General features: G+C 29.5%; 1 protein-coding gene and 1 long non-coding RNA gene across 2 annotated transcripts in view; one reads left to right on the top strand and one right to left on the bottom strand.

Annotated features, from left to right (window-relative positions):
• The window catches only part of LOC107448990 (uncharacterized), a 63,746-nt gene extending 44,644 nt beyond the window's left edge, over positions 1 to 19,102 (bottom strand). The window contains exon 1 of the long non-coding RNA XR_001584728.4: positions 18,888 to 19,102. This is a non-coding gene — a long non-coding RNA (uncharacterized LOC107448990). The remainder of the gene's footprint in view (positions 1 to 18,887) is intronic.
• The window catches only part of Scgbeta (sarcoglycan beta), a 149,700-nt gene that overhangs the window by 668 nt on the left and 126,183 nt on the right, over positions 1 to 22,849 (top strand). The gene's annotated exons all lie outside the window — the stretch shown is intronic.

Below are 22,849 nucleotides of genomic sequence, written 5' to 3' on the forward strand. Positions count from 1 at the left end.
GGACTAAGTAAATAAAATATAATTTTCAAAACAATGGTGCAGTATTATTGAAAAGGAAACTTTTCATAAACTTATCTTTTACGTTTTCAGCTATGTTTACTTTTTGGTAATTTCAGCGTTTTAAAGTTCCTTATATATTATCTTTCCTTATTAGTTATTTGAGTATAAACTAACTTTTATAAACATTTCACATTAAATAAAGTCTTCAATTATTCCCTTTTTTTCGCTTTTGTTTTATAAAATATGACGCAGACTTTATAAATAAAATCATTCAAGCAAAAAGAAATCGCATCTTAAAAACATCTTTAGTTATTTTGTGCTCTTTTTTTAATCCTCGCAAGAATTTTCTATTAACACTAATGGTGAAGTAGAGTTTTTAATAGAATTCTCTTTTTTTATTAAAATATTACGGGCTCTGATGTTTTTATTTTATATGATGTGTGTGTGATAAAAGTGTTGAAATAAAACAATATTTCATCCAAAACAATTTAAGTACGACATATTTTTCTCTTAAATTTAAAATAAATTAACACTATCCATATTATATAAACTGATACTAATCCTCTGCGCAGCCAGAAGCGTAACTAAGGTTTACATATCTGGGGGACAAATTTAGTTTATGAACCCTGTTTGCAATATGTCAGGCTTAAAGTGTTTGCTTTTCCAGACCAATTTATGCCTTAGATTTTGCAAAAACTGAAATTCTCCACGATTGGCATTGGATTGTAAATTATATGCTCAAGAAGATTTTTCAAACTCTAAATGGTGCTTTAAAAAAAAGCGGCTCTATAATTTTATTTGATTTTGTTAAAAATTTAACAGTGTGTATGTTACTTTCTAGCTGGCTTTGCACATATAGCATATTTTTGATCGCGTTTATGGCCTTTGATTTACTTAAAGCATTTTTTTCTGTCACCAATTCATTAAAAATAATTTTAAAAATGGCATGCTACTACCAATTAAAACTACAATAATAGACAACATGTAAAAAATTTAGATAAATCAAAAAAAAAATATTTAAAACAACACCCGTTTCACTTGCAAATTACGGGGCAAAAAACTTAAAGACAAAATATTTTTTGAAATAATAATGTCCTATATGTTAAGATTTTAGTACCCCTCTGAGGCTGTGCCTGGGAGATGTCTCCCCCCCCCCTTAGTTGCGCTACAGCTCACAGCAACCCTACTTTAATTTTCTTTTAATACTTCCTTAAATCTTTTAAGTTGATCTTTCTAATTTAAGTTAGTAATTTGAGTTTTTCGTTTTTCTGAGGAATATCGCAACGCATGGTAGACATTAAAGTAGAATAGACAGATAACAAATCAAAATATTTTTTCACAAAAATCACAGTTATTAATATGAAATTGTTCCGTAAATACAGTATTTAATGTATTTTTAGAATCCTTATCAAAATTTAAAACAGAAAAGTATGCATTTTAGGGGTCACAAATTAATATTTAGCCGAGGAAAAATAAAACTCTTTCAAAATTTTACTAATTAGGTAGAAGAAGGTAAGGGTATTAAAGAACAAGACAGATTTGATTGCCGAAGAAACCAGAATGGAGTTGAAAGACGATTAATATTAACAACCTCCAAATTTAACTTCTACTAGATTCAAACGCCAATTAAGCCTGTTTTGATGTTTATTACGTCAGTTATCTTCTACTGTAATTAAACAATTTCGATGTGGGTTTTTTTTCTTGGTAAAATATTTGCATCCCTAAATAAGCATGAATTTTTTTTCTTCCATTTTTCGTAAAGATTCCAAAAATACACATCATATTAATCTGCATATTGGTAAGGAAAACTATTTAAAATACTTTTTAAAGAATTATGAATAAAAAGCACTGAAGTTGCTTCCATAAGGGTCTAGTATCACAGCACGATGGTTTAAAAGTTTTATTACTGACTTAAGATTACATGGTTACCAATGAACTGTATTAAATGTTAAAATCATTTCCAGCTAAAAATTTGATCTGACTGCATTTGAATTATTTTAGAGAATATTTATTTATTTATTATTAATTGTTAAAACAACTTTTTTATCCTAGTCGCATTTTCTGACAAAGTATGTGCAAATAAATACACCCCGACGAACTCTTCTCCTCTCTAACTTCTCACAATTTGTAATGAAAGTTTCAATAGCCAAGAGTTGCCAATTTTCTTTAGTCCCCACCTCAAAACAAAAGAGGCAAGGATCTATTTCAAAAATATCATTGTTGAATCAGTACAAATTATGCAAAACAAAACAAATTTTATTTTTTTCGAGAGATAAAAAACAGTGAAGAAAGATTATCTACATGACTAATAATACTGGTAACATGTAAATGATAATATTGATTAACAAAATACTTACAGAATGGCAGAAAACGAATATAACTAAATTTCAAATAAAAAGAATTTAGTTTTTACAATATGAAATAATAATGTAAATTAAATTTTAAAAAAAATCAAAATAATTAAAGCAATTAAAAACAATACTTCGAGTGGAAAAACGCGCTATGCAGCTGAAAATCCAAAAGGAATTGAAACAAAAGAAACAATGAAAAATGAAAATTATGAAAAAATACGACAACCAAAGCTGACGTCTTCAGGGGGTACCAGCCCCAGAAGCCATTAATGTAAAACCTTTTTCTATCGAGAGATCTCTGAAAATCAAAAAGGAATTAAAGCAAAAGAAACAATGAAAAATGAAAATTATGAAAAAAATACGACAACCAAAGCTGACGTCTTCAGGAGGTACCAGCTCAGGAAGCCATAAATGCAAAACCTTTTTCAATTGATCTCTGAAAATCCAATATGAATTGAAACAAAGGAGGCAATGAGAAATGAAAAAATGAAATGAAAAGGTTTTGCATTTATGGCTTCTGGAGCTGGTACCCCCTGAAGACGCCATCTTCGGTTGTCGTATTTTTCATAATGTAAATTAAATTTATATTCCTCTGTTTAATTACATGTTGTTTCAAGAACAAAACTCATGGTTTAAACAAAGAAAAAGCAACTCTCGGTTCACTATTGGTTGAAAATCACAGCAATAAGGTTGAAAGAAATAATTTCAGTTTATTAAAAATTTTAATATACTTATGCATAAGTGGATTTTCTGATATCTTCGCCGAATCATAATTAGTTTTACGAAGATTTTATTAATTTCCTTAAAATAATTATCATTAACAAGTTTTAAAAATGCTAAGTTAAGTTCTCAGTTCGCTTTATATATATATATATATATATATATATATATATATATATATATATATATATATATATATATATATATATATATATATATATATATATATATATATATATATATATATATATATATATATATATATATAAATTTAAAAGCCAGCACTTAAAGTTCGAAAAACGCTGAGATCACACGGGTGTAATACGGGAGGTACACTTTTTCCTTAAATTTCATGCAAAATATTTATACTTATAATTTGCCACAGGATGAAGATTTGTCAACAAAAAAAAACTATCAAATATGCCACGAGAAAATAATAAAGAAAAGAATCAGCTTACCGTATAATTAATTGTATCATAACATAATTTAACAATGACCTGTTTAAATAAATCATAAGTTTATAAAATTCGTCAAGTCATCTTGATCCTGAACATATTTTGTATTGACCTCTATGCTAGATCAAAGTTCACAAACCACGCACTTGTAAACTATCGGAACTAAGCAACCACAACTGGAACATTTAAGGTAATTTAGCGTAATAAACATTTGGCATATATGACCAGTGAATAAATTTGGTACACTTTAACACCGAACTATAACAATGCCAAGATAAATTATAGCCATTATTCGCTCAAATAGACATTAGATAAGTAGCCAAAACACTTTGTCTTATTAGCTTATAACACTTTGTCTAGCCTTGACAATTTTGAGTAGATTAAAACAACAAACACTTGGAAGGAAATAATAGATAAATTTTATCAATAATTAAGGTAGCATAAAATAATAAATGAAACACGCATTCAGATTTGCCAAGCGATCGTTATTAAATGAAGATATTAAGCAGTATTTAATCAAAATGTCAAGCTTTGTGACATTTTACAGCTTTGTGTAATATTTTTACAGCTTCAGACCAACTTCATCTTGATATTGTGTATCCAAATTAGGGATGAGATAGGCTCAGACTCGTTTTCTGAAAAAAGTTTTTAAGCTCGGGTGGGTTTGGACTCATGATAAAATTTGCAAAATTTTTTTTTCACTTTTTATTTAGCAAACGCTATTATAAAAATTAAAATTTATTAATCGTAATAAAAAGGTTTAAATGACTAATTTCCTAGATTAGACAGCAAAGAGACGTAAGAGCGAGACCGCAAAATCGGATCTTCATCCGAATTATGTCTCCGGGAGGACTCAAGCTCTAAGTAATCCTGTGTATCACGTGTTTGATTGGGCTCGGATTTAAATTCTTCGTGATCGGGAGGGCTCGGGCATCCAAGAACGAGCCCGAACTTATCTCTAATCCATATCATGCAAAAATGCAAATTAATTTTCAAGATATTTTCTAAAACACTAATATTTTGTAAATAAGGATTCGAATTGTTGATACTTCCATAAGTCTTTTTCTGCTTTAAGCATTATCTGCTTTAAGCATCTGCTTTAAGCATTTAAGCGACTATATCGTGACGAAAATTTAAAGAACTCACAAATAAAATATTTAGCTCCCTGAAAAATCAATAATCCTACTTTTTCACAAAATAAAGAAAAATATCTTAGAGTTTGCGATATGCTAATAATCTCATAAAAGAACATTCACCTTTTGCCCTTCATCTACACAAATAAAAAGCAGTTAATGATTTCTTCTAAAGTGAGGGAGAACTTTTGAAAGAAAAGTTGTCAAATAATACTTACTTTATGCCGGTTTACAGTAAACACTAACTATAAATTTATTTTTATCGAGCAACAGCGTGTCATGATTTAACTCAGCCTGCTCTAAATAAAATGTTATTTGGATTTGTTGATTAGAGCAGGGAATTTGTAAACACAATAAAAAAGAGCAAAATTACGATTTTTCATTTCTAAGAGCAGTAAAAAATCAATAAGTTAGAAAAAACTTATTTTTTCCCTTTTCAGAAGATTCCCGTTTCCCTTTTTTAGCCTTTAAATTCTTTTTAAAAAAAAGTTATTTTTAACAGATGTCAAATTATTGGGAAGAAATTAAAATTTTGTTGAAATTCCAAAAAATCAATTTTATTTGTCAGTCTTATTTTGCTTTTCTGCCAAAGATTTATTTTTAGACCATCCAATGATTTCTTCGGTTATTAGTTTTTCCTTTTTTATTGGATGATGTTTGGCATTTTATGAATTTCGGCTTGATTCGGATTGTATTTATATTGAAATATTAACTCATGTGTATTTGGCATATGACTGAAATATCATTGAGGTAATTTATGTAGACTACAATATTTAATCCATGTTACGTATTAGTAATATTTTCAGTTACCTGAAAATATTCCGATGTAAGTTTTTAAAATTTTACTAAACTTTGAAACATAATGCTTGTATTAGCTTTAGTTTAATTAAATTATAACTTATAGTGTATTTTACGTTACGTGTTGCAGTTTTATTTGAATGTTGAAAGCGACCTTAATGTTTTAAGATATTTGAGTTAATTTATACATTTTTCATATTGTATGTGCATTAGCTTCCTTTTTATTTTAATTGAAATGTCTCATGTTCTAAGAGTTAGGAAAAAAGAAAACTCTGAATAGTTTTTGGATTCATTCGGATTCATTCCTACTAAGTTTAAATATGCTAATTAATTTGTGAAGACTATTAAGTTACGAAATTAGACACTAAGACATAACTTCTCTGAGTAAACGCATTTTTCTACAGATTTCTTTTATTTATTCTCAAAATATAGGGTAGTCTCACACTGAAAAATATGGTCCCAATAGTGTAGGCAAGAGATCAACCTAAATATTGAACCCCTTAATGTTAATTGTACTTTTTGCGTATTCCGCTATAACTTGAGAACTTTTTGAGTGAATCAAAAATCGATTAGCATACAATCATGAAATCCGTTTATCCAAAGATAATTCTATGGTAAAAAAATTTAATACAAACAAACTTTCCATCTTTTAAAATAACGTAATTTTCAATGGCAAAATAGAAAATTCGAACGAAATCGGTTGATTAGTTCCTGAGTTATCCAATTTCAAATATATGAACTGTATATACTCAATGCATATTGTACACAGTAGGATTTGAGCAAAGAAAAAATTGATGCTACCATTCATTTAAAAATAATTCTAAGGAAAGATTCAAGACAAAAATTAGATTTTTAAAACAGATTATCGGTAGCAACTGAATTGAACTAAACTGTCTTTGTTATAATTACTTTAAATCCCACATCAAAGGAAAGTCATTATTCGATTGATTTTATTTAAATAGTTTGATTAATATTAAAATTTCCCATTTTTCAAAATCTCTTTTTAAAATTTTAATAAAAATCTTTTTTAATTGCCGAAAAATAAATTTTTCGACGTCTACTCCCTATGTGTTTTTTTTTTCAAATCAACTTCCACACTGGTTAAGCGGTTAAAGTTTTTGTGTTTATGGCAATCAAATTTGCATAATGTGGTCTGCCGTTAAAGCTTTTGATGGAACAGGGTTAATGAACGGAGGAAAGCTTAGTAAAAGCAGGAAAATAATTTTTATAAGTGTTGTTTAAAGAACTTTAATCAAATTTGTGTTTTGAGAATTACTCAAATTTTGAAAAGAGTCTCTCTAGCTCCTAAAGAAACTTGTTTATTTTTCATACAACCACTATTGTTTTATGAATTCCCCATGATATAATATACAGTGCGCGAAATAAAAAAACGGACCCTGAATAACTTAAGAATTTCCTGAGGTATCGAATTTTAAAAATACAATTTCTTTAAAATTCGATTTTTCAAGATCTTGTCAACCGATTTCACTCAAATGTTGAACTTTACTTTGTGAAATTGCATTTTTTAAAATACCGTCATTCGGGGCTACTTTGTGCAGGATTTCGCAGTTTTTGAACTTTGACATGTAAAAAAACTATGTTAATTCAAACTTTAGAAAAATTTATCGATAATATTCATGACTGGACTCAGACGAGTGAATTTGATCAATATTGGCATTATTTGTATGTAATATTTACGAATAATAAGTCAAAACATACCTTGCACAAAGTAGCCCACAAATGGGACTACTTTGTGCAGTGATAGGAATTCAGTTTAATAATCATGTTTTTAGTGAAATATTGATATAAAATTGTTAAAAAAGTTAATTGTTGACATTTTTAAAGACAAAAACATCAAGATATGTAAAGATATTAGTTTGAAAATAATTTTCAGCGTTAAAAAACCCTTTTTTTTTTTTTTTTTTTTTTTTTTTGAAGAATTTTTTCTTAAAAAGAATGTTTATTTCAAAACATTTGAGTTTAAACAAAAGGAAACCATATACCTTTTTTAACATTGAAATGGCTGATATTTCAAAAATAATAATTACTACATATTCATTAACATTTATAATATTGATACATTTGAACATAACACGCTTGAATGAACATGTCAGAACTTGCTCTTCAGCTTCTGTCAAAATCACCTGATGTCCTATAAAATATATTTTTATGTGTTAAATCGTTTGATTAATTCATTAGAAAACTCTTTGTAGAAGAAAAATAATAGTTTACCAGCACGTTTCACGTGTTTCTTGTGAATTTTATTAGCGATAGTATTTCTGTGGATTTTGTACTTCCGAGAAGCTTCTGCAATCGACATACCACCAGCAACTGCAACTTTGTTGCAGTTGCTGGTGGAATAGATTGCAATAGAAGAGACTTCTATCTTCAAATTCCACACATTTTTAGCGTGAAATAAACATAATACTGAATAGCAGCACTTGAAAAATGCCAAATTTGAATTTGCACAAAGTAGCCCCCGCTGCACAAAGTAGCCCCGAATGACGGTAATTTTAAAAATTATATACTTTATAATTAAAAAAACCTTCGACTATTAAATAAAATAATAAAAATAATAAATTATTACTTTAAGTTATTTTTTGCATGACATTATCTTTGGATAAATGAATTTTTATAATTTCGTGCAAAAATTTTCAAAATCGCTTTAAAAGTTTTCATGTTATCGCGAAATCCATAAATTAGCCAAATATCAAAAGTCTTTGCCAAATGCAAATCTTAATAATTTTTTATGATTAATTTTTTCCCATAGAAAACTATTGTTTTTTACGGTAGTTTGTGTCAGGCTTATATTATTTGGACATAACTCTAATGCGACGCGTTATGCGACGCGTCTGCCGAAAATTACTATAATCGAATAAAAAATACTGATATGTTTAGAAAAGTTCATTTTGGCGTAATTTTGAGGATCAAGTTATATATACATTTTTCTTTCCAGTGGAAAAAATCAGTCGCTAATACTTTCGCTAAAACACAATTTTATTCGCTAAATTCCCGATTTTATCGTATTTGGCTAGGTGGCGAATGATTAAATCAGGATTTAGGTGTTCAAAAATCTGATTCCGACAAAAAAATTATATTTATTCAGCGAAAGTACGTTTTTGTGTCTGATCTCGTAACTTAAAATATCTTCAGCGCTAATTAATTTGCATATTTGAGGCTACCCCCTTGAACCATTAAGATCGAAGCCTGAAACGTGAGGATCTGATCATCAGATCAAAAGTTATTCAGAGTGTTACGTTTTTAATGTTGAGCAATGTGAAAAATGTTACCTAACTCCTAGCTTTTCTCAATCAATTTTTATTGAATTTTCTATAATTAAAGAACGACTGAAACACGTCATTTAATTTTTCGAATAGGCTCTCACTTATATTCAATATCAATTTCATTATAAAACAGCAAGATTTTTCTTTTCTATAGTTTACTTTGTATTTATTATATGGTACGTTTATTATATGCATTTATTATATTTATTATCGTATAAGGAAAATGTTTAAGTACTGATTCACTTAAAATCAGACAAAAAGTTTTTATCAAATATTCAAATAAAACTTGCTAAAAAGTAATTTGAGGAAACTAATAATTATAAAACTGAAAATTTCAATATTAATACTAAAATATTTTAAGATATGAAAATTATTTCAATGCTTAAAAAAATGCTTGTCAAATATTATTTGCTTCATAAGCAATATTTTTTTATTATTGGTGCTTCTTAAATTTAACATATCTAACAACAAACAGAGAGGAAAAATAATGCAGAATTCCGAAAAAAAGTTTTTAAATCAACGCTTTTCTCAAGAAAGAGTATTTACATCGAAGTATTTCACTAAGCACTAGGCACTTCATTTATAGATTGCAATATCTCATTTCATTTTTTAAATCGTTTTCTTAGAAGAAAAACAAATTCAAGAAGATGGTAAATATTTTCAATGATAGGCACGTGGTTTTAGTTATTGCAAGTTTTTAGAGGTACAAAAAGTTTCTAAAATTCTACACATTTAATTCATACAAAAAATAAGTAAATATTTATACGTTTTATAAAACTTAAGAACTTTTGAATCAATTAATATTGCGAATGATAAAAATAATGTAGACAGTAAGAAATAAGCAAATCACTCCTAATAACTTTTAATCTATTGATCGGATTTTTGGAACTAATATGCCATTTCAATGCTACAAAGTGTGTTTACGAGGATTTTTGAGAAAATTGGAACACTAAGCTCAAAAAATTTAGAAAAAAAAGAATAAGTTCGAATTGAAACTGAGCAAAACCATAAACTTTTGTGTATGATGTAAAAACTTAATCCTGACTTTCTCCGAAGGAAATGGGGGTAGCTATTAATTTATTAACCCCATTAGAACCGTGCTCACACATACGGAATCACGCCATTCTTTCTCACGGCCCACGGTATCATATATGAAACGAACCTTTCTGACTCTAGCCGCCAAAGATCACACAAATGTGATCTCAATACGGTACTCTCGTATTAATTCGTATGCGTACTCTTTAGTACCGTCAGATGGGGTGACTTTGTGCAAACTGTCATTTTTTCAATTACTAACATTATAATAATTAAATACAAAAACTTATGCATGATTTGTTATCTCAATCGATAAGGCTTTTAAAGTATAACCTACCTTCCTGGCCAAGATAACTAGAACTTCTTCAACCAAGCAGACTCTCCAGCCTCCGATTTTGCGACGTTAAAAAATTTGAAACTGTTTGTAACTTGAGCTCACAATTTTCCAAGAACGATGATGTTTACATTGCCAGCTCTTGGTAAACCATTAGTTAGTTATGTTGACAACTCAAATCAGTTGATACTGAGCTTAAAAAAAACCCTAGATGGCACGACGCAAATATTGAAAAAATGACAGTTTGTACAAAGTCACCCCATCTGACAGTACGAACGAGCCTGAGAAAGCGCTTTTTTCTCCTATGCTAGTTCTGAAGGGGTTAATACATAGACAAACGTTCACAAAGATACATAGACCACTCCCACATCTGTTCTTTACTACGAAGTCAAAATCAAGTCAACACTGAGAACAACTTCTGATAAAGTACTTTAATAATACACCATCCAGCCAAAAGTATCCAGACATCCGGTTATTAAGGTGGTGGAAGCATATTGGTGTGGGGTGTTTCTCGTAGTTTGGTCTGGGTCCGTCAGTTCCTGTGATTGGAAACATGAACTCTGAAATGTATGTGAACATTCTGGACAATGCTCCACTCCCAACTCTCTGGCAATATTTCAGCATGGCTTATTTCTCTGCCAGCAGGATAGCTGCTCCATTTACACATCGAGGCTTGCACAGGCGCAGTTTAAAGAAATGGGTGTTCAAAAACTGGACTGGCCTTCTCAGAGCACGGATCTAAATCCCATAGAACACCTTTGGGACGAATTAGAGCACAGGTTACGTAGCTAGCCAAATCGACCCTCCTCACTGCAAGTACTCACTTCAGCTGTGATGCAACCCTGGAAGTCAATTCCTATGGCAACCTATCAAAAACTGGTGGAAAGTTTTCCCAGGCGTGTGCAGGGTGTCATCGCTGTAAAAAGGAGACCAACATCATATGAATATGTACCGCAGGACGGTCTTAGGCCATACCACTGGGTGTCCGGATACTTTTCGCCGGATAGTGTTAGTATCAATCCTTCATTTATCTCGTGTCATAAGTCCTTACATGGAGTTGCATCGGATTCAGAGGAAATTTCTAAGAAAGAGTTTTTTTCTAAGATTACAAAAATCTAGGCAAATCCCTATGATATGATCTTGGTCTACAACTGCTGGAAATAAGAGAATTTCTTGAAACATTATGCTGATTAATATTTAAACCTCCATGATGTGGGATTAATTAATTTTAAACAAAAACTGGAAGTCAAAAAGAAATAATTTCGTTTTGCGCTGAAACAAGAGAAAGCTCCCGGTTGGCATGGTCTATCAACAGTTTTGCCATTGTTCATGTGCCACATTTTTTTAGTGCTTTATAAATTGAATCTTAGCTGCACGAAAGTGTTAGGAGTCTTTACATGGAGTTTCATCTTTTTTAGAAAGAAATTTCTAAGAAAAAGTTTGTTCTAGTTTTAAGATTATAAAAGTCTGCGCTTGATCCTATGATATGATCTTCAGCTGTATAACATGTTGGAAATAAAAACGATTTCTTGAAAATTACGCTAATTAATATTGAGACCTCCGTGGTGTGGGGATAATTGATTTAAACAGAAATCTGAAATCAAGAGGAAAAATTCACCGGAAGAATAAAACTAAAAATCAGTATGTCATGTTTGACCAACGCTTTTGCAATTATTCCCTTCCTTACTTTTGCCATTTTTCCTACTCCAGACATCTTCGAAAATCCTTCAATTGAATTCCTATCCATGCTGATCTTGATTTTCTATTTCTTCTGTTAATAATTTAAATTGATGTTTAAACCAGTTTTGATTGCTTATTGATAGCAATTTGCCATTTTTTCTGTAATTTTAATATTAAAATTTTCTTAAATAAATGTGCGGTGTGAGGCAATGCTGATCAACTTGTCGGTAGGTGAACGGGTCTGAGTCTAGTGGTCACTCTGCTAGGAGATGCCCCGTTTCGTCTCCGGTAGATTTGACTTCCATCCTCGCTTTTCACTCGGAAGCTTTCTGTTCAATTGACAGTTACCTCCTTTGACTATCGTGCTCGTTCGTTACTCAGAACTCTTAGGCCAGGTGCAAGGTGTTTTTTTTTCCATTTTGACTCGCGCTATGCACGCGACCATGGCCATCTTAACCATACAATAAATGGGGTTTCTTCGTTCCCTCGCTCACAAACCGGACTTTGCAACGTGGCTAGGAAAAGTTCCTCGGAACGGATAGGGAAATATGGATTGACAAATTAATGTCCACTTAGAATGTAGGAAGCTGTGCTTTTAAATTTGTATTTGCGGTGTTTTTATAGGCATAAAGTTTCAGTATGAATCTTATAGTATTTGCTCTCGGCTTTATCTGAGTAGCTCGAAGGTTTGAGTCGCTTTGCTCCTGTATTTGGTTCTATCATAATAATAATTCCTATATAGACCGGGTTTCAATTTTAAAAATTCCTCCTTTTTAGCTTTTCCATTTTTCTTCCAAAAAATACGCTGTATCTTCAAGGAATGATTGGTATTAAGCTATATATTATATACAATTGTAGTATTCAAGCCTCTTTTTTTCTACTATGCATGTGATCCAGGCATCTTCAGTTGACGAAAGGGGTCTTTTCGAATGGAGAGGAGCAATGAGCAAGCGAAGCGATCAGTATAGTATGAATACGCAAGCAGTTTCTTCCGGATTTTGGCGATTGATAGTGAACAACAGAAGGCGGAGCACCCTATTTTTTGAAATAGGTTTATCATAAAATTCGTCTTAAATGTGAAAAATGTCTAAATATAAAGCTAAAAGGCCGGGATAGCCTGGTTGGTACGGCACGGGGCCCATATCCAAGAGTTCGTAGATTAGGTTGTATGTTCCTCCGACCATGTTCCAAAACTGTAGAACAAACTATTTTTAGTAAAATTAATAAAAATTATATGATTAAGAAGCACTAAAAATTCGATTTTTGAAAATTTTTGATAATTTAAAGTTATTGTTAATTTGTGAAATTAATTTCTAAACGGACTATTTGACTTGATTTTCAAGGAAAGAATATATCACTTCAATATTGTGATTTTTGTAACTTTGTAGGTAATTAGTCCCATTTCGAGCCGAATAGTTAAAATGAGAGAACGAAGCAATCTAAAAAGAACAGAAACGGTGTTTAGCGGAAAATAGCGGTACCTTCTAGAATATAAAAAAAATTATTTAGTGAAAAACTGAAAAATGTGTTGGCTTTTGGGTAAGTTACTTTTTGAGACATTTGTAAAGAGAATCCCATATTAATTGTCATTTTGCATTATAAAATAAAATACACAAAAAATAAATGTCCCATATCATTATCCACTCATTTTTCTAACGAAACCAGTTTTTATAACTTTGAGTTCTTAAAATCTCGCAAATAATGAATTCGATACAATTTCTTGTGAAAAGAGAATCTGATGTTTACGCATGAAATTAGATATCGATATATCAACCAAATGTTATGGAATATCGATTCATTAGACCTAAACTGATAAAAAAAAACAGATATTGTTTTTGCCACCATTATTGACAGATTGTTTTTTAATAAAAATATCATTGTTATAAAGTAATGTTTATCAGGTAGATTAGTTTTCTACGGTGGTTAAGGATGGTTTTTTTTTACATAAAGTAAATGAATTAAATAAAACGTCATAAAACATTTAAACTAAATAGAAAATTCACAAAAGGGGATTAAATCTCTTACCAAACATACACGTTTAAGCTCTTAAAGATTAAGAATAAATACTTTACAGCATTTTTTTTTCATTTCATATAATAGTTATATAAATCAGAATTTTTTAGGCACCATATTTAATGAAATCTTAAGAAAACTCGTCTTTAGTTATTAAATAAAAACTGCGAAAAGAATTTCATGTTAGAAATAATCTCTTAATGCCGTTCTTTCAGAGATCAAGAAATTTAAATTTCTGTCTAAGCTATTTTAATAAAATAACTCTCATGTGTGCATAATTTTCTTCTTTAAGGGCACTTGCCTAATTAATGATGATGTTAATTTTTAAATCTTTAATGCAATGCAATCTTAAGAACTTCGTGTGGCGTCTCAGTTTATTACTTTTTATTACCTTAAGGCACGTAAACTCTATTTTTTTACTTTATTCTTGAATTTAAACTGTGGCAGAAACAACCCGATTTTCAAACGAAAATTGTAAGATCCTCTTGGAATGAATTAGTTTTTGTTTAAAAGGTAAATTAAGATAAAAGCTTAAAAGGATCTAATTTGTTATTATACAAGAAAATGCTTAATTTAAAAAAAAAATCGAAGGGGTTGTAATACGACAGTTTTTACAAAAGAGTTCTAATTTTTTCACCTTATTCGATTTGAAATTCTAAAGTTTGTTTTCCAAAGAAACATACCATACTTTAAGATGTTGATAATCAATTTACTTCATGAAATTTGGAAAAATTGAAGTTAAAAACAAGTGGGAAATAAGTATAAGGAAATAATTATTGTATATAAGGTAAATAACTTGTTTATTTGTTCTGTTTTAATACGTTAGGATGTAGTTTCTTAAAAAAAAAAGTTTTACTCCTTCCTCATATCTAGGCCTCCTTAGAGTGGAATTTTTTTTTTTTGGAAGAAGCCTGAATTTGGAAAAGTATTCGTGAAAAAAAGCTTGAAATCTCTTGTCATATTTGTCAAGAGATTTATCTAAACTTAAAACTAGATTAATTTATATGACGAATTAAAATGCGATAGCATTTGTTTCTACACAATAAAAAGTGAGGACTTTAATCTCTCGCTAAGAAGTTTTTAACAGCACATTGATCACACAATCAGTAAGCTAGAGAAATTATATACTTCATATGTCGATCATTGATACATTGCATTAATCGACAGATGCAATGATACATTGCACATGTGGATCAAACCACATTTATCCAGTAAAATTTTAAGCTCACTGTCTTGATTAGGATAATACAATTCAAATTACTTAGAAATTCTGTAAGAAATACCGCTATTTATGAACATAATTTTTTGGTGAATGATGACTATTATACGCTTTTGGAAACCTATGCATTTATTAAAAATTTTAAAAGTATAAAGATTTGTCACAGCGTTTCATGCGCCCTTCTCGATCTCGCATTATGATTTGGGAACTAGACTGCAACGCTTTGATTTCATAAAAATACTGATGTAAATGCATTGCTGTTGTGTATTCTATTTGAGACTCAGTTGTCTTGTTACGAGCTACAAGAAATAAGAAAACTTAATTGAAAAAGTAATTGCACTTTGGTATTACTAATTAGTAAAAATCAGAAGTAGTCGAAAGGCTATTTGTGATAAAATATTTTTTAACAACTGTGAAAGCGTAAATCTCTCAAGCTATTCAACTAAATTTAAAAAAAGAAAATTTACTTAAAAGGATTAAATCATTTACCAAATGTGCATAATTAAGTTTCTTAAGATTAAAATTACTTTAGCTACATTTCTTTCAAACTATCGTAATTCTTTTTTTTAAATTTTAGCCTTAAATAATGAGTCAAAGCTTCTTAAAAAATCATCCTGAATAACAATAAAAGATAATTGTAAAAACAATGGTTAAACAATAATCCCTCTTTAGTATTCTTCCCAGAAACTCGCCAATTGGTTCAATTTTATTTATTGTTCTTTTACCAAAATATTCGTAAATTTCAAATGTTTTAACCAATCCCACTTACTCATCTGTAAATTGTGTTTATAGGATAAAGAGTTCCAAAGGGTGATTATTTTTAATTAGTGTACTTTCATTCCTTTCATTAATTTTAATTTTCCTGCCTAACATGAAAGTCGCATGGGGCAGTTATTGTCAAATCTCAGAAGAATTTTAAGGCGAGAATTGTATTTTCTCAATAACTTAAAATATACTGTTTAAATGCAGGTTATGATTGTTTTATTGCTATTTGTGGGGGTTTTATTATTCTTCCAGTTTCAGGTTTTATAATTTTACTAGATTTCTGTTAGAATTACATCGTCCAACTTCAGACATCTCCTTTTATTGAAACAAATTGTTATTTATAATCTATTTAATATGAAGTGACCAGAAATAAGATATAAGTCTAATGCCCATAAGCAGAATATTTTCAAATGTTCAGCATCAGGACTTATTAATTTATGCAAATGTTCTGCAGGCATTTCACAGCAAAAATTTATGTTAAAATACTATAATTTCATTTATTAAAATACAGGATCAATCAAAGATACTCTACATTATTTTTTAAACCAAGGCAAACATTCTTGATTTGTTACTTTCTCAATCACTTTTGAAGTGCAAAATTTTGTTAATGACGATGATGATGATAAATTATTAATAAATTGCCTATGGTCCGAACATTAAAATCTTAAATCCTTCGAAGGGACAAATGCCCAGATGGTGCACCATTTGAAAAACACAAACATTCGTTGGTCTGTTGTTCCAACAACTTCATCTCCATCAAAAGTATTTGTTCTTGAAGAAACAATTCTATCAATCGTGGATCCCCACATTTCACAAATTGCTTCTCAAATGGGAATGTAAAATATAAAAGTCATAAACTTAATTCAATTGGAAATATCGAATTTAATTCTTTTACAACTTGCTTTAGAAGCTCTCGTGATCGATTTCTCCTGCTGTCTGCTAAAAACTGATACACCCATTTTATAAAAATGTTATAGCCAAAAGCTAATTCATTGATTTCCTCCTCAGAATGGCAAAGATATGGGAGAGGGAGATTACTGATAAATGTGCTGAAATGTGTGCAGGGTGTCAATTGTTCCTCTTCTAAAGCAACATCATTCCTGGGAAACAGCAAGTGGTCAAAGCTAAAGAGAATTTTATTCAAGATACAAATTGTTCTGCAGGACTTCGTTTGTTCTCCGACGTACCGCACAGTTTTAGGCACTTTCTGCTTCTTGGGTCTAATGTAACTTCGTTAATTTATACAGAAGGATTTGTGTAAACAAATACTTACTTGCATCATTAGATTAAAATCGATGATTAGATGAAAAGTTATGATGATGCCTTATATCTTAATTTTTTTGGCTTACTCTATATCTACAGTAGAGTCGGTCGAAAGTCTACAGTAGAATCGTCGCTTACTCTATATCTACAGTAGAGTTGGTCGAAAGTCTACAGTAGAATCGTCGCTTACTCTATATCTACAGTAGAGTCGGTCGAAAGTCTACTGTAGAATCGTCGTTTACTCTATATCTACAGTAGAGTCGGTCGAAAAGTAGCTTAAATCTTCGAGCTATAGACCGGAAAAACTGTAAACAACCATCATTAATAGGTATGCAAAATCTTACTACCCCTTAATGGACCAAAAGTGGGGGAAATTATACTAAGAATGCCTGAAATGAAGAAAAAAAAATTGGAGAGTTTGCTGCTGGGATTGCAGCAGAACATAAAAGTTAACATTCCTTAACAAGAATATCTGTTCAAGATTTAGAAACTACTTAATATCTTCAGTCACCTAAAAGGCATCCAAGTTTGGATTCGTCTATTGAGGCGACCTGGAACAAAAGAATTTAATCATCGAAATTTGTACCGTATTTTTTGCTTTTAATCTAACGATCGAGTTTGATTTAATGATTCAATAAAGAATCTGTTAGCGAAAAAGATTTTTCTTAATGCACCAATTCAAACTTCTATGACGTTAAGGATACTGAAGATAATAAGTTGTTAATCTGAAAGTTTGTTTTGAGTTAAAAATTATTACTTAATGTTAGTAATGAGTTAAAAATGGTAACTTAAAAATGTTGCTGCAAGCACATCAACAAAATCTAGAATTTGTTGATGTGCTTGCAGCAACAACAAATTCTAGTCACAAATGGTTAGAATTTCTTGAATTCTAAGCATTTGTGTCGGATTTTTCACAAATTTTGACTGATTGCGGAGGCAGACGTTATTAATTCAGAGTGGTAAGGTTTTGAATACTTCTAAATGATGGTACTTGACAACTATTCCGCACTAGCGCTGAAAGATTTCAGATACTTGAGACTTTTTCTAGCCATCCTAATCTACACCCTGAAGATTTTAGAACTAAGAAACTAACATAACGTTGCATAAGACTTGGGTTTAAAAAATCATATTTATTTTCGTATTACCAAATGGTTCATATAACATCAGGTAAAATTTAATTTCACTAAACGTTATCCATTGCTTGTAATAAGTTTATAGTAAATTTCAAATAATAAAATGATGATATCGATGATTTACTTCGTAAATGTCCTAATTATTAAAGCTTTTAGAGGTCACTTATTACATTTTCAAAGAAAACCATCGATAACATATCAGATAAAACTTATTTTCATAGCATTTCATATTTATAATTACCTTTAAAAATAACTTTTTCATATTACTGAGAAAAACTAATTTCAATTGTAAAAAGTGTTATTAATTATTTATTAAAATACCAAGTAACATAAATTTAAAAACATCAAACGCTTTATTTGAAATTGGATAAAAATTGGTTTTAGATAAGATTAATAATACCTAATTCACTTTTAAAATGATCAAGTAGCCATGTACATTTTGTTTTCAAGAAAAGTTCAAAAATTTTATGTATTAATGGAACGTTCTTTTTTTTTGCATTTTCTTAATTTATTTTTAAAAAATTACTTTTCATTTTTTCTCAAAAACAAAAACATTTATAACAAAGACGGGTACACAAAAATGAGGAAAAAAGGCTTTTCTGAAATATTATTTAAAAAGTAATGATAATAAATCTCCAAACAGTAATTATCCATTCATGGAAAGGAAAAAACGCAGTTCAAATAAATATTTGAGTAATTCTTACCACATTAAATAGAAGATCTTCCCTCTTATCTTATTATATATAACAATGAAATCTTTAGGTTCTAATTTATTGCCGTTCTTTCCCGCTAGTCCTTACAAAATAAAACGTTGTTTGACAAGAAATTGGAGCTAAAATGAAGGAAAATAAATCGACATAATTTCAGCTGTCTTCAGGTGTCATTAGGACTCTACACGCGCCATTTTTCACGCAATATTAGAACGTTTATCACTTCTAGAAACAAAACATGGGTTTCTAAAACGTCATATATTTAGTTTCGATGGTAATTACACCTTTTAAAGGTCGTAGACAACAGGAAATCTCCTATTTATGCCATTTTCATTTGATTTTAGCATTTATATTTGAATATAAATGATAGGTCTCTACACCAGTTGAAACATTAGGAGAGATTCCAGTTTTGGAAAAACAATTAAAAGTAGCAAACATAATCTTGCAATGAGCGTGGCATTTAAGAAAAGATTTTTTGTAAAAATAATAAAATTAATATTTGAAACATCTTTATTTTGTCTACAATTTCTTTCGTAGTTAGAACATTAAAAATAACTGATATTGAGTTCATAATTTCCTTTTTTTTTTTTAAATTTTGATCCACTCCGTGTTAGGCAGATGGAATCGTAATGTTTTTTTTAATTGAACCTTCTTTATAAATAGCAGGAGAATAAACTGGTTTAAATGCCATATCATGGATTGAATGTTTAGAACTTTTATAAAAATCGAGGAAAGGGTAAAAAAACTGGTAGTTCTCAATAGTGATACAAACAAACATCTTTATTCTTAAAAACTTCAATAAAATAAATTACATTTTTGCTGAAAAATACTATATTTTATTAAACCTTTGTTCAAATCATCTTTTGAATGCTTTAATTATGCTAAGTATACATTCTAAAATTATCAACTTTGAATATGCAGTTCGCAAACTGAAAAAAAAATTGTTACCTTAAATAACTTTTAAGGATAATGATCGAATTTTCTCAAAGTAAGTGTCAATCTTAATAGTTTGAAAAGGTAATCTCAAAAATGTCAACATGCTTCCGTAAACAACGGCTTTAACCATCCGATTTTTGGCGATATGTAGGCGAATGGCGACTATAGCGATCATAAACATTTTGATTAATAAAAAAGGAGTATCATTAGTACTAAATTTACTAATGCATTTATTTGTTAATTATTCAGTAATAAATCGAAAAAAGATTAAACATTCCGCCATTTGCTCAGGGAAAAGAAAAAAAATGAAAATTGTCGAGATGACGGTTACAGTCGTGGAGAATTATCACGGAAAAACTGTGACAAAATTTGACTATTTTCACTTAGTATTACTGACGTTAAATTTCATACGGCAATCATAAACAATGTGTTACTGAACACGATTAAAAGTATGCGGTAACGTGTTAGTACTAATTAACTATTAAATTCAGACATAATAACGTACTTTCTCTGAATAAACTTACATTTTATCAACGGATTTGGATTTTTAACCATTAAAATATGTAGGGGAGACACAATCGGGAAAATATGGTACAAATAGTTAAGGCAAGTAATTTTTCCAAAAATTTAGACCCTAAAATGTCAATTTAACTTTCAGCATATTTCGCCACCTTTCGGCAAGTTTTAAATCAAATCAAAAACCTTTTAAACGCAACTATAAAAATTCGTTTATTCAAAAATAACTCTCTGTAAAAATAATTTTTAAAATTATTTAATTATTTTATTTAATAAGGCTCAAAAAATATTAAACTGTAAGGTGAATACATTTTTACTTCATTTTAAACTATATATGGCGAAAGTTGAGGGAAATAGGTTGAATAGTTTTTGAATAATAAAATTTCAAAAAGTCTTATTTTTTAAATTTTATTCCGCAAAATCTATTTGATCAATTTCATTTAAGATTTGTCATTTAGAATTACTCATAAAAATAATTTATGCCCTTAACGTGTAGGTTTCGAGAAGTATATTTTTGAAATTTTTTTCTGAAGTTTTTAGCAAAGTTAGATTAACAATTTAGAGACATAAAGATTAGGAACGTTTTTCTCTATAAAATCCAACATTCAAAGGCACGTTTATCAATAAATTACAAGTAGAATGCAAACTATAGCACTTTTTTTAATAATTTGTAAAAATATGGATTCCCTAAAACACTAAAAATTTGTGAAATTATATTCTAAATTATCTCATTTAACGTTAAAAATTTAACCACGTTTTCCTTTAAAATTCGACATTCAAATTTGAATTTTGAAAAAAGTTGCAGCTCGAATGCAAATAAATCACAGTTATTAATTCATATTCAAACTGCTTATATCCTAAAAATTTGGTTTTTGATACAAATTCATTTAGATATTATTCTTTGCAGTTATAAAATTTAATCAAGTTTCCTCCACTTAAACTAAACATTCAAAGCAATTTTCAGAAATTTTCAATATTCAGAAAAAGTTACAGTTGGAATGAAGAGTGTATAGAGCCATAATTAAGTATAGCACACGTTAAAAATGCATCAAAAGCTAAGGTTTTGGTACAAATTTAGGAAATTAATTTCTAAAATGTTGAAAGTTCATTTTAGTGTTGAAAGTGGGGGATTTGACCAATACCTCCTAGAAGAGAAAAGGCCTCACCACGGATTACCATAGACAAGAAAGTGAAATTTGATCCTTTAGTAGTTCAAAAGTAATGGCATCTTTCGTATTAACCACCACTGCGCAGCTAGTAGCCCGAACGTTATGACATCTTTCTTATTTTTAATCCACTGCGCAGTTTATATTGGTAACGTCGAACTACTAAATTGATTCGTACTGACGCCATCTTCCTTCTAGGAGGTGTTGATTTGACTCTAATATCTCATTAGTTCTTAAATTTAAAAAAAATTAATAAATTTCGGTTTCCTTTGTTACATAGGACTATCAAAGCTCAATCAAACTAAACAAAACGGTATTAAAATTTATATCATACAATGTGTTTCTGGCTTTTGAAAGTAAATAATAAAACTTTCCTGATCCCACAAGACTCAATAATGCAAATGGCACTTTGCTGATGAGAAATATTTAAATTTAAGTGTTTATTAAATTAGGAAAATTTCCAATTGCTTTGATTAGTTTCTTACTATTTGTTTATTTTTTAGGTCCATAGGGAGGCCTGCATTTAGCATATATTTTGATAGACAAACAAATTGATTTTCACACTGCAATATATCTAAATATTTTTATAGTGAACACATTAAAAAATTTAAAGTAAGTCATAAGATGGAAGTGACTTTTCAGATGACTTTTTCACAAAAAAAAAAAAATTTAGAAAATTTTTTAAAATTATTTCCAAATTTCTTCTAATTTGTATGTGTCCTTGAACTTTCGTTTTTAACCATATTTAACAACAGTGATTGCGCATTTTAACAACTTTTCAATCCATTTTTTAAAGGAAAAAAAAGTTAAATAATAAAATTAAAACTCTATTGATTTATAATTTCATTTTCAGACAATATTATACTTAAGCTTATTAAAGTACCTTTTAAAAGCCAATCCATGAAATTTCCGAGTACGACAAGAACTCTAATAATTCGATAGATCTTGCCTTGAATATTATACCAAAGATCCCGTCTGGAGCTGATTGCTGAAACGTAACGACAATTGTATGCAAAAGAGGTCGCATTCATTTCTAGAATGACCCGAATGGTAGTTAGTAGAGAACGGTGATTTTAAGCAAAGCTTCCGCATGATGTTGAGTTCCATTAATGATTATGGCTTTGAAGAATATGGCCTGCAGTCTATTTAATACTTATTTGTACAACAAGTTAGTTCTTAAGTAAATATTACGATTTGTTGAAATCAAGCAATATATAGATGTTGTATTATGAAATAGGGTTTCAGAATAAATGTTAATAATGGATACATAATGAGAGGTGAAAGCTCGTCTTTTCAATCGGGCAAGCGTGATTACCAAATTCAGATGTTAAAATAATT

The sequence above is a fragment of the Parasteatoda tepidariorum genome, chromosome 11 (genome assembly GCF_982258835.1).
Source record: "Parasteatoda tepidariorum strain Cologne lab strain chromosome 11, Ptep-v5.0, whole genome shotgun sequence".
Lineage (NCBI taxonomy): Eukaryota > Metazoa > Arthropoda > Arachnida > Araneae > Theridiidae > Parasteatoda > Parasteatoda tepidariorum.